At 39.3% G+C, this 17,184-nt stretch overlaps 1 long non-coding RNA gene across 1 annotated transcript; it reads left to right on the forward strand.

The window, feature by feature from the left end:
* Positions 1 to 4,203: 4,203 nt before the first annotated feature.
* Positions 4,204 to 5,176, forward strand: LOC147887160 (uncharacterized). The gene is made up of 4 exons (XR_015543247.1): positions 4,204 to 4,487; positions 4,701 to 4,765; positions 4,848 to 4,960; positions 5,080 to 5,176. It is a non-coding gene; the product is annotated as an uncharacterized LOC147887160 (long non-coding RNA).
* Positions 5,177 to 17,184: the final 12,008 nt, after the last annotated feature.

Below are 17,184 nucleotides of genomic sequence, written 5' to 3' on the forward strand. Positions count from 1 at the left end.
ACATAATACCTATAAGGACCTAGGCCTAAGAGAGAACAAATATTATATTAATGGAATGTTTATCTTACCACTCAATGTATACCAAAAGACTTGCAAAGGATGTTGGTGGTGTAGGGATCATTAACCCACAACCCACACTTTGTTAGCTCCTCCCTCAAGTGTTGCATATGATTGCTAAACCAAGTTCCTAGCTTCAACTACTTGCATTCAGGATATGATGCGTTCTGGCAATTCCAATCTGTTTGTGATAGGATCCATCTCCTCTTCCAACGTTTCCAAATCCAATGCCATCTCTTGTTCTAGTTTCCCACTCATGGTACTATGCACATTACCAAGTTTGCTACGTAGCAATTAGGGGTATGTTTAGTAGAGTCAGCCTATTTTGTATCTTCTGGCTCACTTGCATTTGATACAAGTGTAGTCCTAACTCCTTAGGTTTCTTTCTTAATGGTGGGAAAAATCATGCCAATCCACCTTAGTGCCATGAGCGGCTATAGCATATGCTCAGGCCAATATAGTGCCCACCTCGTTGTTGATGACTATTGTGGACTGGTCAATTAATAGGTGACTCAAGTCAGGTCACTAGGACTTGGGTTGTGCCAGAACAAGTCGAGACCATGCAGGCACGTGGCATTAGGATTTGGCCAACAACAATGGGCAAGTGGTGCACCTTCAAGCTTCACGAAGAGGCAAGGAGTCGAGATCAATTGGAGGCCAATCATTAAGAGTAGCCTAGTAGATTAGTGGAAACAAGTTAGGAAGGTAGTCATGTGGTGTAGAGGCTAGGAGGATTGAGCCTGACTTGCTATGCTCATAGAGCCTTGGGCCTCAGTTGGGTGTTTTGGCTCTATGGCCATGCAAGCCATTTGTATTGCAATAGACTTCTTGGATTAATACAAGGACATTGCACATTTGAATTGTATTGTGTCTTTGCATCTTAGTTGCATTCCACTCGAGTGACTTCATACGATTTTCTCACACAACACAACACCCTCCATTAGTATTTTATTGTTGGCATCTATTTTGCACCCTAAGAGGAGCAAGATCTTGGCAAAGAAACCTTAGTACTGCAAGAGGTTTCATCTTTTGATTGATCCAAGAATGCACCTACACTGAGTTGGGCACACGGTTTTTTCAACCTTATGTTAGAGAAAAAGACCATTAAATTTTGGTGATCTTTATCGGGATAGATGTGCTGAAAGGTTGAGTGGGTAATCGAGTGGATTGAACATAGGAGTCTATAGGACCGAGGCCAAAGCTTCTCAAACAATAGTATATGCTAACCATCTCTAGACATCAACCCCCACCTTTTTTATGTTCAATTATTTGGGTAGGGTTTCTTCCAGGCAGTATTCAATTGTCCTAGAGCCATGAGTATGGTGCTCCAAGCTAGCCCCTTAGTTCTTGGTTCTGGGAACATTGTTTTCACACCCTTCTCTTTAGGTTTCAATTAGTCTCCTTCATCTACTCAGGTCTACATTCCATTTCTTGCGATGATTGGAGCTTTTTCGAAAACAAGTTGGAACTAAAAAATTTATACACTAAAAGTAGTATACACGGTTATTCCAAGAATTAAGTTCTTTATTCCAACATTTATACTAAATGGATTTAATGCAATATCTACCATTACTGCATAAGAATAGTGTCTAAATATGAAATCTCTATCCTTTTTAAGTATTGGTGGTTAAAGTTTGATGTTCAATTACCCCAAAAGAATCTTAAAGTTGAACATCTAAAAAGTGTATTTCATTAGCAAAGTGTTGTCTTCTTTACTTAATTCCACGAAATAATTCCTTTAAATTCCAAGCTATCCACGTAATGATCCCATCTAACTTGTTATTTGAGTGCTATAAATTATTGCTTGTCTATATAAGACCTAGTTTTAGGAAATATTTTTAAATTGTGTGCTTTTATATTTACTTGCATTGTCAAACAATTAAGTTTTAAGATGCTCAAAGTTATATGGCGATGGCCACTCTCCTTTAATCTATGATTCAATTCTTAATGGCATAAAACCAATAGAATCATCTTGACAAAATCATCAATATTAGCATCCCCATGTGTACATCATTTTCCCATGTGCATGACAACATAAGACATGACAACAGACATGACCAAATCTAGTTGTGAAATGTTTCTTGTAGTGTTAGATCTGACCATATCTCCTTCATGGCAACATAAGTACACCACATTAGCTATTTTAATCTACAAAGTTGCAAAAGAATCATGCATGAAAGTGCCATGAAGGAATATTCTAATCGGCAAAGGGGGAAGGTGTGACGTGGCTTATAGCACATCCTTGGAGCAATTGAGCTAAAAGCTACTTTTGATTTAGATCAATGAATAATCTTGAGAAAGATTATTTTTGAGCAAATTCTTCAAGTGGAGTTTGCCAAGCTATTTCCACAATGTTACAACCAATAATATTTAATTATAATAACAAATACTTTTTCATAAATGGTTTAAAATACTAAGTGCATATGCAATTCAAATAATTCATGTCTTGAGAGGTACTTTATGTGGACATGAAAGTATCAAATCAATGTACAGTTTTTTTGTAACCTAGACCATACCAATTAAAACATCACATTTCACTTCAAGCATTTACCCTTTATTAAAAGTGCTCTAAATCACATAATCATTTTTAATAGCAAAGCTCCAATCGGCCAACCATCTACAATATAGTAAAGCTATAGCATAGCATGTTCCATCATGAATCTCATCTTTGAGAAAATTTAGTAGCTGAAGATTGCATCATCTTTTTTTGCAAGCGTAGAAATCGAATCGGCAAGCTTCAAGTAAATCCTACTCCATGTCTTGAAGCTTCAAGTTTGATTCCCAAATTGAATGAGGAGAAAATAAAAAGTACACTAAATGCAAAAGGGGATTTAGGCAATACGTAAAATTGTTTAAAAGTTAAGTATGTTCACATGGGCATGACACACTAGACATTTTTATCAAGATTGCTTTTGCTTTGGTGGATCTCATTAGATAGAATTTTCACTTTGATGATAATAAGTAAGGACATCTTATTACTTGGAACAACAAAATAAAAGGAACATAAGGGAAAAATGTAAGAGAAACCCTAAATGTAGTATGTTGACTTTAGTTATGTCAACATGAGATAGAGGGGATTCCTTCTCTCAGGGTCAATACACTCGAAATCAAGTCAAAGAAAGTTAATTATTTAAAGAGGTTCTTTAGATGAGAACACTAGGTGCAAATCGTAAATATGAAATTTCCATGCTATATTGTAGTACCATTGCCAAGAAATTGGTCTAAACATGGATAATATTATTTGATTTTTGAATGAAATTCTTATAATTTTTTTAGGGGATAAAATCTATATTTATATGCACAATGGGCTCATGTAATATGTTGAGAAACTCTTTTTAAGCTATTCATATCTAAAGGAACATAAAACAATGAGAAAAATAGAGAGAGACATGCGCACTCGTGTGCCCACAATTTTATGCAATCAACTTTTGTTTTAATTTTTGTATGGTGGATGTTATACTCAACAATCAAATCAAAATTTTCTAAAGACTCAATGCCTAGTGTATGCACCACTATGTAATTAAAGGATTGATGGCAAGGAGTTTTTTTTTTCAATAATAAAATTTACCCACCCACCCAATCACCCACTCCTTTGGCCCTATTGAGGGGCACTCACCTTGGGCCTATGCTGCACGCAGTGAGGTTTGATCGCGGGCCGCGTGGGCTGCCATGGCTTTTGTTAAGGCTAAGTTCACACCATAGCGCTTGGATAAGGAGGAAGAAAATGGAGGGGAAGATGGCTACTGGGGGAGGTCATTCACACCATCCGATGGCAACTGGTCATTATGATATAAATAAAGGATACCACCTTTTCTAGATGAAAAGGTGATTGGTCTAGTGGTTGAAGGGACTATTTAATGTTAGGTTCAACCCCCAACCATTGCATTTGGCTCCCTATTTTTTTCCTTGCCTAGGGTGTTGGGTGGCCAAATCCAATCGGGCAAGAGTTCTTTTCCTCCACGTCCAAGCCTGTCTCACCAAGGGGTGTAGTAGGACTACGAAGAACCTCCTCCACTTATTCTCCATGTCCGGGAGAGTGGTGTGAACCTACTCATTGGCAAGGGCTTGATCTCCTCACTCTTGGCTATATTAAGTCGTACCAAACTCTTGACTACGTTAACATGAGTGCTACTGCTTGATCTCATCACTCTTGACTATATACTGTGGTACCTAACTCTTGACTATATTATAACGTGAGTGCCAGTGCTTGATCTCCTCACTCTTCACTCTATTAAGTGGATGCTTTCAGCTACCTCTTCTCCACTGATCAGTTTCCTTATTAGATTCGGAGTGAAGTATGATGCCGTTGGGAAGGCATCGGTTGTTTCCATTTGAGAACGCTCGCCTCAGTCTTATAGCCATTTGCTTGCTCGTACTTGTAGCCAGGGCTCACGTCCTTCCATCCAATTCAGCCGTAATGGTTGCCCCAAGTATGATTCTCTCATTTGCAAATGACAATTGCTCCATCTTTAATCCTGCTGGCTTGTTTTCTCTTGTCATTTTGTACTTCCCCGCTTCCAAGTTCGCGGGCTCTTCTCACTATGAATTTACTCCTTGCCGAAATTTTATGCGCGGCTGCTTTCGCAAGCCGAATTTCTGCATAAAATTCGTAGGGCTTCTGAACTAGCTCGTTCATTCTGCAGCGGTGGACTCTACGCGGTCGGAGGCGGACCTACCAGGAGGTTCTTCATCTGCATTTAGACGCTTGGTACGTGAATCACGCAAAGTTCTGGTTTTTCAAGTAAGTGCGAAAGTACGAGCATAATCCTTGGTTTTGGAAATCATTACAGAACGACGACGGATCGGTTGGATCGTCAGGAAAAAATTGCTGTTGAAGCAGTTGGGCGATAGGGGAGACCGTGGAAGTGCATGTTGAATTCAGCCCGTTGAAGTGACTAAGTCTGTGGGATTTATAAGGGTTTATGGGAAGTTCATTACACAGTCTATGGGAATTCTACAGGGGCTTATTAGGAGACCTCCTTATAGCCACTCCTATACTTCAACATTGAAGTGACTGCAAAGTTTTTTTTAATCACAAAGTCTATGGGATTTATAAGGGTTTATGGGAAGTTCTTCATTACACAGTCTATGGGAGTTCTACAAGGGCTTATTAGGAGACCTCTTAATAGCCACTCTATGGGAGTTCTACAAGGGCTTATTAGGAGACCTTCTAATAGCCACTCTTATACTGGAAAGTTGGATTGTCCTTGCCCAAATTTCCAAGTGTAATTATTATTTTCAATGCTATTGTGGAGAGTTGGATTGTCCTATAGTGGATTATTTTTAGTACTACCTTGGAGAGTTAGATTGCCTTTTTGGGAATTTCCACATGTAATTATTATATTATTATTTTGAGCATTGCCTCTATAGAGATAGTGCTATAGTAGAGAGTTGGATTCTCCTTCCCACTTGTAATCTTTTTAGCAAGCTGGGTTGCTTTTATGGAGATCATTCTACAAGGCTTTTACCTTTAGGTTGAAACTATCTTTTATTAGCCAACTTATTGGAAAACTCGTTTTCTCCATCTTTGCATCGCTTAGGTAAAAGGTTATGTCAAGCTAAATTAAACCAGGCAGCGCCCATGCGTACTTCTGCTTTTAAACTCTTGTTTTAGTAGTTTTTACAATGGAAAACATAATGAAAAAATCAATGACAAAGCTATGTCTCAAACACATTTTGATCATTTACATTATCTTCAATGACATGTATAACATGTAAATGTAAGACATAAGTATAGCATAATTTATGGACACGATCATATTGCCACCATGAATGAAGAAGATACATCAAGAGACTCTTGGTATTTACTCTAAGAAAGCAATAGTCTTAGAGCTGAAAGAGTTTTTTTTTTTTTAATAAAATAAATTGAAAGTAGAGCTCAAAGAGTTTTAGATCATTGTTTTTTTACACAGGTCAATTCCTTTGAAAATCATGAGTGTTTCTTCATTAACATTTCATCACTTGATAAGAACCAACTCATTTGGATGAAGACGTTTTTCCAAACCTGTGCATGAGGAGATCTCCTTTTGCAAGTTTCACTTTACTTATATTTGTACCATAAATTGTGAGCCTCCAAAAGATGGAATGCTTCATTTTGTTGACTGTAGTAGTGCATCTTGCGAAGAGTATGCCAGCACAATTTTGCATGTGACTCTAAGTGCCACATCATCACTAGCACCCTTTTTGCCCCTCTACCTAGATCAAGCCGTCAAAATATGCGCATGATGTGACATGCACGTAGAGCACGAAGAATCGATCATTTTTTCTTTTTGGAGCGTCCTCAAATTCTTCCTAGATTATCTTTTTGGGAGTCTATTGCATTCAAATAAAGGGCTTCATAAGTTGTTCTTAATGTCCAATCCACACTCTATTGTGTTGAGAGTTGTGGTGCCATGAGCACATGTAGAGCAAAGGTATGAGTAAAGGACAAGCTGCCACATGGCATGGAGGAGATATCCCACATGTGAGCAAGCATATAGATGTAAGTATTCTCACCTATAAAAGGGAGGTTCATTTGAAGTAATATCAATCAAGCACTTTGCACTATCTCAAGATTCTCTTTATGAGTCCAAGCTAATCTATCTTGGAACCCAATTGACTTGAGTTATAGATCATGATCACTCTTAGGATTCATCCACCTTAGATTAGTATTGTCATTAGAGTAGATTAGGGTCCATAGGAGAGCTCGATCCATGCGCTTTAACATGGTATCAGAGCTTAGGTCCTAGCTCTTCTAGATTAGATGTAGATTTCTTAATTGAGAGTTTCTCGAGTGTTCTTGTGAGAGTTCACTTCCGTAGAGAATTTTCGTTCATTATAAGAGATTTCCGTCTATTTTAGTTCATTGAGAGAGAATTCTAGCATTGAGAGAGAAAGAGTTTATTCTTTCATTGAGAGAGGATAGGTATGTGTGAGAGAGAAGAACTGCTCTACTCCTATTGTTGAAGAAAGCCTCAAGCACGAACTACATCAAAGGTTGGCTCTCATCAGCGTGACTCTATCTTAGAAGCCCCTACAGCGCTTTGACAAAGTGAAAGCAAGCTACAAGGTAACACATAGCTCTCCAGCCAGCCGCTCCAACTCCAACGGCCTCTATCTATGGCCGAGAGCTAGGCTCAAATGTCCACCGCCAAGCCTCAGCAAGCTCCAGTCTTTCGACTCTCCTGCTGTACCGACCAACCTGACGCCTCACAACTACAATGACAGTGGCTGTCTCTGCAAAATCAAGCTCAAATGAATTCTTTTGGCCTCACCCACGCAGATCTCCAACCACCGAGCCGCCTATCTGCACCGGACTGCGTCTTCAAGTGCAGCCCACGGGTGCCTCCTACGAACTGCATCTCCATAGCCAGCATGCTTCTCCAAGGCCACTGCATACGCCCTCCAACGAGTGGTTCTCCAAAGCCAGCCTCTACACAACGTAAGAATCCTGGACTCCCAAAGCCGGCTCCAATGACCTCTGTGTCGACCCCTGTGAGTAGCGCTCCAATCGGCTCCAAACGCTGCAGCCTCCATACTATAAGCAAAGCTTCCCTACATGACTCCTGCAGCCCCAACAGCCTGGCACACCGTCACTGCAACATCTCCAAGGGACGCATCATTGAATCCACAACAAATTTGTAGCCTATCGATGCCTCGCTTCAAAGCTTTTTTCTATCTTTCTTTCTCTAAGGTGAACCTTATGAAACGTGGCACTCCCATGACAAGACATGTGGCAGATAAGGTTGGTATAGTTAAGCTAAGGTTTGGTTATGTTTACCCTTGGTTAGTTTGATAAACTAATGGTTATCATGGTTAGGTGTGTTGGCTTGGTTGGGTTAAGAGATTGCCACATGGCATAGTGCCACCTAAGCACATAACCCTTGCTAAGCACAGTATGGAATTCTGCATGTGAATCCATGTGCCACATTAGCAAAGGCCTTCTCTTGTTCATAAAACTTCGACAAGCCATAACTCTCTATCTAGAAAGAATTTGCATGCGCCCCAAAAAGAAAAAATAATTGGTTTTCCAAGCTCTATGCACCTGTCAACTCAAATTTTCTGTATGCAATTAGACACTACCAGATTTGAAAGTATTTTCAACTAGTAAGACCTTTGCAATGGCAATACGCACTCCAATTGTTGAGAAGTTCACTGGGGAAGGATTTCACACATGGTCTACACAAATGAGGTATCTCCTGATGCACCAAAAGCTTTGGAAGACTGTAAAAGAAGACATACCCACAACACAAAATGATGTGTGGAAGGAAAAAGACGAAGCAGCACTATCACTCATTGGATGGCACTTGGGTCCAAACATAATTCATCATATAGACTCCAAGGATCATGCCAAGGATGCATGGGATGTGTTGAACACAGTGTTTGGTGCAAAAGCCAAAAACCAAGAAATCCATCTTAAGATTGAATTCTATGGTATGCACATGGGCTACAATGAATCCATGGCACAATTTGTCAACAAAATCAAAAGTATTATGACCCAACTAGAAGGCATAAATGCAAAAGTAGGGGAGAAAGATGCACTTGCGATTCTCCTTAAAAGCATGCCTGCAAAGTACAGTGCACTGACAACCACCTTGAAGAATTTGCCAGATCGAAAGTTTGAGGAATGTGTATCCTCTCTTCTTGAAAAAGAAAGAGAGTTGAAGGCATCGACATCGACATCAACATCGACATCGACATCGACACGCAACAGGTATAATGAAGAACAAGCACTATTCAGTAAAACATCAACGAAGTGCTACCATTGCCGAAGGATGGGTCACTATCAAAGTGACTGCAGACTGAAGAACAAACCAAAGTGTCACCATTGCAAGAAGCTAGGACACAAGGAAGAAGATTGCAGATTGAAGAACCAGCAGGTCAACTAAACAGCATCGTCATTAAGCCATGAGCCAAAAGGTGACATCAATGGAATGTATTGAGAAACAAAAACCTTGCCAACCTTGCCTATATTTTATAAATCAAGCCTGACCACCTGAGAGTAGCCATGTAAGCACCTAGGGGAGGATTTGATCTTGTAACTCACATCTGACCACCTTGCAGTAGCCAAAGGATCATGGCACCAAGGGGAGGTGTTGAGAGTTGTGGTGCCATGAGCACATGTAGAGCAAAGGTATGACTAAAGGGCAAGCTGCCACATGGCATGGAGGAGATATCCCACACGTGAGCAAGCATATGGATGTAAGTACCCTCACCTATAAAAGGGAGGTTCATTTGAAGTAATATCAATCAAGCACTTTGCACTATCTCAAGATTCTCTTTATGAGTCCAAGTTAATCTATCTTGGAACCTAATTGACTTGAGTTATAGATCATGATCACTCTTAGGATTCATCCACCTTAGATTAGTGTTGTCATTAGAGTAGATTAGGGTCCATAGGAGAGCTTGGTCCATGTGCTTTAACATATTGGAGGTAATTAATTATGCAATTGCCCATCTTGACACATAATTTGTACACATGATGTTATGTAAAGGTCCCCTTTTAAAACCACCTATCATCTTGACAGTTCCATTGCCAAAATAGTTTGTAAATCACCATAAAATTGTTGGGTTGAAGATTTAAATATTTTCACAAACTAGACAAGGCTAGAGATAAGGATATATGAGTTTGGAGCATTTGACTTTGGTAAATACTTTCGCTAAAATTCTGGCTTATCCTTGTATGTTAGATCCTCAAACTTTATGAAAAAAGGCGAAGGTCATTTGAGAAATTTCAAGATATTGGTCTTGAGTATCTTAAGGTCTTGTTAAGGAAGGAAGCAAAGGAGGAGGAATGGTATGGGAAGTAGTGTTGTAGAAGCAAAGAGTGGGTTTGGTTGAATCCTTAAAATACCATGTGAGTGAATCTAAACTGGCTAATAACCAATCTTGGACAATGCATCTTCCACTTGGTCATAGCTACATGGGTGATAAATGCCATTCTATTCTTTTATGAGCATTTTTATTTAGGAAATGAAAAGCGAGGACAACATGATAAGGTTGGAGAGAAAATTTTGTATCAAGATTGTACTGCAACATGATAAGTTTGAATTCAACATAATGTTTTGTAGACCCTACAATTGGTCTTTTCTTTCCTTAGTTATGTTGTTTCTTCAACATTGCATCATAACTCAATCAAGGGAATCTATATGAATTGTTTGCACAAAGGTTTATTAAAATCCAATTGTCAAAGTAAGCAGATTGCTTTAATGCACATCAAACCACATGAAAAACGGTTCGGCAGTTCTTATCTATATTTGGTGAATTACGATTTAACATCTTTTGCAAAGAAAATAATAATGAATGCAACTTGCAATAAATTGAGAGTTGAAACCTAACATTCCCAAAGACAATGCAACTTTTTAGCCATTTAGACCTAGTACTCACAAGATGAGTGCCTCACCTAAACTCCTTCTATTGTTATTGTTTTCATCCACTATGCAGTCCATTTTAAGGAATTTATAAGTATTCTTGTGGCTCGTTAACTTTCATTGCAATGATTTTCACTCCAAGTCTTTTAACACCTTTTTGCAAATAAAGGGTGAAAGTTGAAAGAGAGTTTATGAACCAGTTGGGGTCAGGATGTCTCTTTTCCAAATTTGTAAGGAATTCAATGTTGTTACTGAAGGAGGCTAGTTACAAGGGAGATTTTCACTTTATAAGGGTGATAACAAGCCATACAAATACTCTAGACTTAGAACTGAGATCGGTAGAGAACTAACTCAAATGTACAATTAGATTTGAGACCTCCAATGTTGGGCACTCCATAAAAGGGCATACGATTTGGTTAATCCATCTAGCTAAATCTAAGGATGTAAAGTTGAGAGGGCATCTCTTAATATATTGGGTGAGCGCAAGATGGATTGCAAAATGTTTTGCTTACAATACAAACATTAGGATTCTAAACGGCCCACATGGTAGAGAGCCATTGGGTATTTGCATGAGATGGGTGGGCTTGTTCCCATCATTGAGATAAGCCCAACTACCCTATTGCCATTACCAACCTCTCAACAATCCCTATGCCAATACCAAGCCCATCTCATGTAAGCACTTGTGCCAATCAAGGGTAGTTCTTCCAATGTAGGAATAAGCAAGGGCTGAGGATTGAGGCCTTAACGTATTTGTTTCAACCTTGCACCATTGTTAAGTCAACAACAATGTTTGACTTGATATGTACCCAACGATGATTCATTTCCTATAGGTGCTACAAAAATTGTTACTCTCTTCATCTTGTGATACAAAGTCTCAAATGAATTTAGTTTACACGAATTGCCCATAGGGTTGAATTTCCAAACGTCACTTGGAGTATCTCTACCAAAGTGAGGCATGCAAATTTTTATACATAAAAACTATGATTTTTCAAGAGCATTACTATTGTTGCCACAATATTAACAAGGGCATGGGATGTTGAACTGTTTGTTACAATACACGAGTACTATTCAATAATTGTAATAATGCCAATTTGACATTTATTATTGAGCTCAACGAAAGTATTATCAAGAGAACTAAACAAGGGCCCAATATGTAGCTAACATTTGGTTCACTTACCAATATCTTATAGATACAATTAAGAGACACGTTAAATACTTGGAACAATTCTATTAAGTGAAACTATTTTCATGTGTGTTAACGATAACATAACAATTTTTCCTTCTTTTGAGTCTAGTATAAGAAGGGTAGGATGCTTAGACTTCCTTTGATTCTAGGGCAATAAAGGATCCATACTCTTCCTTGCAACAATTGTAGGGGGATCAAATGTTCAATTTTACCTTTCGGTTGAAAAAAGTAAGAATTTTGCAATTTTCCCAATGTACTTCCTCTTAGGCTATCATTGCACATAAACTTTGCTTGGTGCATGCCTTTAGAGAGGGAGCTCTACAATTTATTAGTTTACATACAAAACACCTTTATCTCAAACAACTTATACACGTGTGGTCTCTATGTTTCCTAAGGCTTGACAACTACACCTTTATTTTTACATGAATTTGATCACAAAAAGAATCCCCAAAAAATTGTAACAAAAAATATTCAACACATGAATCTTTAAGGGGTTTCATGTTTAAGACCCATTCTTCATGCACGTCCTAATTATGAGGGTGAATAGAACAAACCTAGCTCCACTAGAATGGCCACCAATTCTCAATGATATACCTAGGTCCATCTCTGCTTTAAAGAAGGTTTGACTGAAGCCGTATCATGCCTCTTTAAGTCAAATTCTTGGTTTTGGCACCCCGAGGAAGTAGAATGCTCAACCACTTCATTGGTTGAACAATGTTGCATACTTTGACAAGACTATGGATTCTTAATACACATGAACATATTTGTTTGCAAATTGACAATATTAATGCATTGCCAACTTTTATGCTTTTTTATTCTTAGCAATAGAACTCTAAGGTATGAAGTACAATAGACAAACACTTAGTGTTTGGATAACCCTTGCACAAGTCCACTAATTAGTTCGAAATACAAGTGGCTCTGCTTGGGGTATTGCTGGCAATTCTTGCTCTTCTTCATCAACCTGTTCTATAGATGACTGTGAAGTCGATGCTTCTATCTCCTATGTAGGTGAGGTTTTCCATTCTGATTCCTCATCAAAGATTACATCTCTGGGGATAATGACTTTTCGGTTGATGGGATCATACAATTTGTATTCTTTGCTTTCTTCACTGTAGCCAACCATGATGCATTTGCATGACTTCGCATCCAATTTCCTGCGATGATCACTTGAGAATGAAAAATGGAGGCACAACATAAAAAGGAGGGCATTCCATAACAAGCCTACATGTGGGTTTGGCCATCTAACCTAGTCTTTTGATGCTTCACAATGATGGTAAGATACACATATTCTTCTACAGTCTTCTTAACCTCATGCGTTGTAATATATTTTGAAGGGGAGAAACTAATGTGGGATCTTTAAATCTAAGTAGTCGCCCCATGAACCCTCACCATTCAAAAATGCAATTTTGACATCCATTCGATGGATGTCATAATCCTTTATGCTACCCAAACTATCAATGCTTGAATGGAATTTATTGCACATTAATGGTACAAAGGTGAGAAATAATCTATGCCCTTTCTATGTGATTGCCCCTACTATCAATTTTGACTTGTAAGAATTAACCTCATCATCGGGCCGCAATTTGAAGTAACCTATGTGCACAACATTATTTTGTTGAATAGTATGTTTTAATATTTTAATGAAAAATATTAACATCAAGATGGTGTATAGTACACCACCATTCAATGGTTTGTTTTAATATTTTAGTGGTGAATATTAACATCAAGATAGTGTATATGTACACCACCTCTCGGAGAGAATACTTATCTTCACCTGTGTCCAAGGATCAAAATTATTCTATGCAAGTGGTTGTGCAAAGTATTTGGGTCAATTATTTTATTATAATATTTTTAGGTGAATATTAACACCAAGACATTGCATATGTACAACACATCTCTGAGGGAACACTTATATTCTCATGTGCCCAAGAGTTTCATTCGACTTCCATTGCTATGATAAGATTAAAATAGATTGATAGGTTCATGTATAGAGGACATATCATTGAGCTTGTTGGGAGCATGGTGCGTTCCCCTTATTAGCTAACAAGTTCAAAATTAATAGAGGCTCATGCATCATTGGATCAACAAGTGCTTAACATCATTGGATCAACAAGTGCTCATGCATCATGGGATTAACAAGTGCTCAACATCTTTAGCGATTTCTAGGAATGGGAGCTGGAATTCATTGCCTTTTGAGAACATGGGAGGTAACAAGAGTCAGGATTAAGGAGGTCAAATCATGGGAACAAGCTCTCCCTCAATCGCAACATGATATCATAAAATATGCTAGTTTCCTTGTATCCTTTTGGCTTAATAGGACTCCTTTGATAGCACTTTATTCTCTTTATTTCTCAACCTAAAGTGTGGAAAGATATCTTCTCTTGAAAGGGGAAAAAGCTCCTTGCTCAACGGTCAAGTATTGTAAAAGCTTGATACAATAATGAACCTTGCAACATTGCCTTGGGGTTTGCAAAAGCACATCTGTAGCTCTTTGCTTAAGCACTTAGAAGCAAGAAGCTAACATAACTTTTGAATTTGTTTATTTAACTATATGAAAAAATGAGGTGTAACACCATAAAAAAGCTTGTCATTGAGCTACGGAGCAACAAAAGATTGAGACGAATCCTCTTTGGCAATGTGAGAAGAATACAATGTTAAAGACATAAATGAATACTAAAGATCTAAGGGGATTCATTACAAGTTCACCACTATCTACAACCCTCAATAAAATGGAGTGGGTAGGAGGAAGAATCATTCACATTTATACAAAGCATACTCTCTCATGAACAATTTCCAAGGTTTATGTGGGACGAAGCTGCAATAATTAGGAAATTGACCATGAAACCTGCATGAAAGTATGGACAAGGAAAAAATGACATCAGCCTAGTCCAATTTTCAGGTGTCATTGCCAGTCCCTTCTTATCATGAAGCTTATAGATAAAAGGTCCTTGGCAAGGCTAGAATGGTTTGTGAAGATTTAGGGAGGCGCTCCACCAAACAATCCACTTCGAAACATAATACACTTGGCGGACTTGGCGGCCAGCTAAATGCACGTACCAATTGTGGTTGGCCTCATATTCCATAATCAAAGCAAATTATGAAGTTGACACCACCTATCATTGAGTGTAAATTTCCACATCGTCTTTGACGAAGGCATTGTTGCGATGATGGGCTACCTCATGATTGTGTCGAGCAAAGAAGCACAATACCCTCTACCCAACCTAATGGTCAGGCAGTAGTTGGGCATGGAACCAAGTGGGTTGCCATGGTGCTCCCAACATGTAGTAGCTAGCAAAAAAGGCCTAAAAGTACTTGTGAGGGCACACTATACATACAAGTCATGTTGGTAATACAATTACGGTCTTAAGTAGACCCCACATCACATTGCCATTTATATAAGACTTTGTACATTGAGACCAATTTTATCCCAAAACACTCCAACGTATTGGTCAAAGGGACAATCCACTCTTGGCTATCAAACTTGGGATAGGGGAGCAACTCTAGAGAGTCTGGTCATTTACCTGTTTGTACATCTCCTCACATGCCATACCTTCAATAGGGGTGTGATACATGTTGCCACATCCTCATCAAAGTCCTCATTAGTGAGAAACCCCTCCTAGTCATGGGTAATTTGTGAAAATGAATTTGTGCAAGGATTGCCACTGTTACACTATTCATGAGGTGTTCCCTGAAAGCCCTTATGATGCAGTAAAAGCTTCTATAGCTTTGAGGCTGGAACAAGACCTCAAACAATCACCTTGCCCAAGAGAGCTCTTTTCACGTTGAAGATACCTAGACCATCCTTTGCATAAGTTGTCCCATGCAACCTTGATGAAGACAACAACAAGAGGCAATGTACCAAGCCATGGCCTTCAGCACATGATTCACCCGCAAAGCTCACCGCACAAGTAAAGGTTTACTTGAATTCCAATATAACACCTTACAGCACATGCTCTCAAGGGCCTGAGCTATATGTTGCGTGGTTGTAATATCAATCTCAACCTTGCACCCTAGGTATCGCCCTGTCTAGCCGTGGGGAATCCACAAGGTTCCCCCCAAAGTGAAAGAGCTCTTTGTTGCAATATCAAGACATATTGACTTATGGGATCCTGTTAACCTTGGCCCCTGACGCCAAGCAATCAAATGACTGGCATATCTTCTTTAAACTTGCTATTGAGATCGCCACAAAGATAGCTGTGCTATCAACATATTATGAGTCCAACAACTCCTCCAATAGAATAGGGAGGCATATTCCTACTAAGAGATATGAGACAGTTGGCCCTAGGCCTCTGCAAATATAAACGATCATTCTTGCCAAATGGCAACTAAAAGGAATGTCCACAAAACAAATCATAAATGATCATCGATAATAGCTTGCCAAGTGGCAAACAAAAGTAAAGTCCCTAAGAGGCAATCATTTGATGCAATTTGGATACAACAAAAGGAGACCTCCTAGAAAGATACATGCATGATGCATCTAGCCATGTGATACACATCAATCTAAACCTACAACATTGTGGTCGCTTTCTTCTTCCTCTCCATCATCCCCATCATTTGGATCATCTCCAACATGAATCATTCATGACCCACCACAAGCACGATGTTCTAGCCATCCTTCAGCTTCCATCCACTAAAATCCTCGCAATTGTACACAGCATTGTTCCATACATTGCACTAGGGGAGAGCACCTTATTCCACCATTCTACAAGTAGGGAATGGCTTTGCAACTATGCTTCTAGCAAGCAAGGTGAAGAGTTTTGGAGGATGGGACCTCGGGATTACATGCAGGTTCGACCGAAAAGTCTTTGTTTGTTGATGCCGAAAGGGGGCAACCTAGTGTCTACAAATGGGAACATACACATTGAAACTCCCAATCTAAAGTTCATCGACACATAGACCCATTCATACTGCTCACCATGACTGATCTCTCCCATTGGAGAAGGCACCCAGTTCTATGAATGTTTGTACCGAAAATATATTCTACTGGATCACGAGAATATCTAGCGGGCTACCTACAAGGGCCCACTGAAGCTCCTGTTTGAGTATCAACCATTTTGCGGCTGTTGATGCACACAATTGTATGGCCCATGTACATTGCATCTCACTACTATCTTGCTCATCGTAGAGTGGTGAACAAGGTTTTCTTGGAGCTCAAGGCAGGTCTTGATCTTTTTTATCTAATAGCCTTTAAAGAAGGTTTAGAAGGGGAAACATATCTATGTCTGTGCGCCTCGTGCAAGAGGTGTCATCGGCTAGGGAGTTTCCTATAATTCATCCAGATAGGTGCAGCAGAGGGACGGATGAGCCACCAATTCTTCCAAACCACAAGACCCAGATCAGCAGGGACAACTCCAATGCATTTGGGATGAGGAGGGACAGATATACTTAGCACCCCAGAAAATTTTACAACTGATCACCTCCTTCTATAGTCAAATATTCAACGTGGAGGCTTCCACCCCTGAGGCGGAGATGGTAGACTCAACCTTTTGGAGGGCAGGTAGCTCTAGCCAAGATGTTGATTGCAGGATAGATGGGGAAAAAAGGTCTTCTCTCCCTCATGCTCAATCCGACAAGGGTGCCTAGTGCTCTCTT

The sequence above is a fragment of the Dipteris shenzhenensis genome, chromosome 23, assembly GCF_047967505.1.
Source record: "Dipteris shenzhenensis isolate YYH24624 ecotype China chromosome 23, Dip_SZ_1.0, whole genome shotgun sequence".
NCBI lineage: Eukaryota > Viridiplantae > Streptophyta > Polypodiopsida > Gleicheniales > Dipteridaceae > Dipteris > Dipteris shenzhenensis.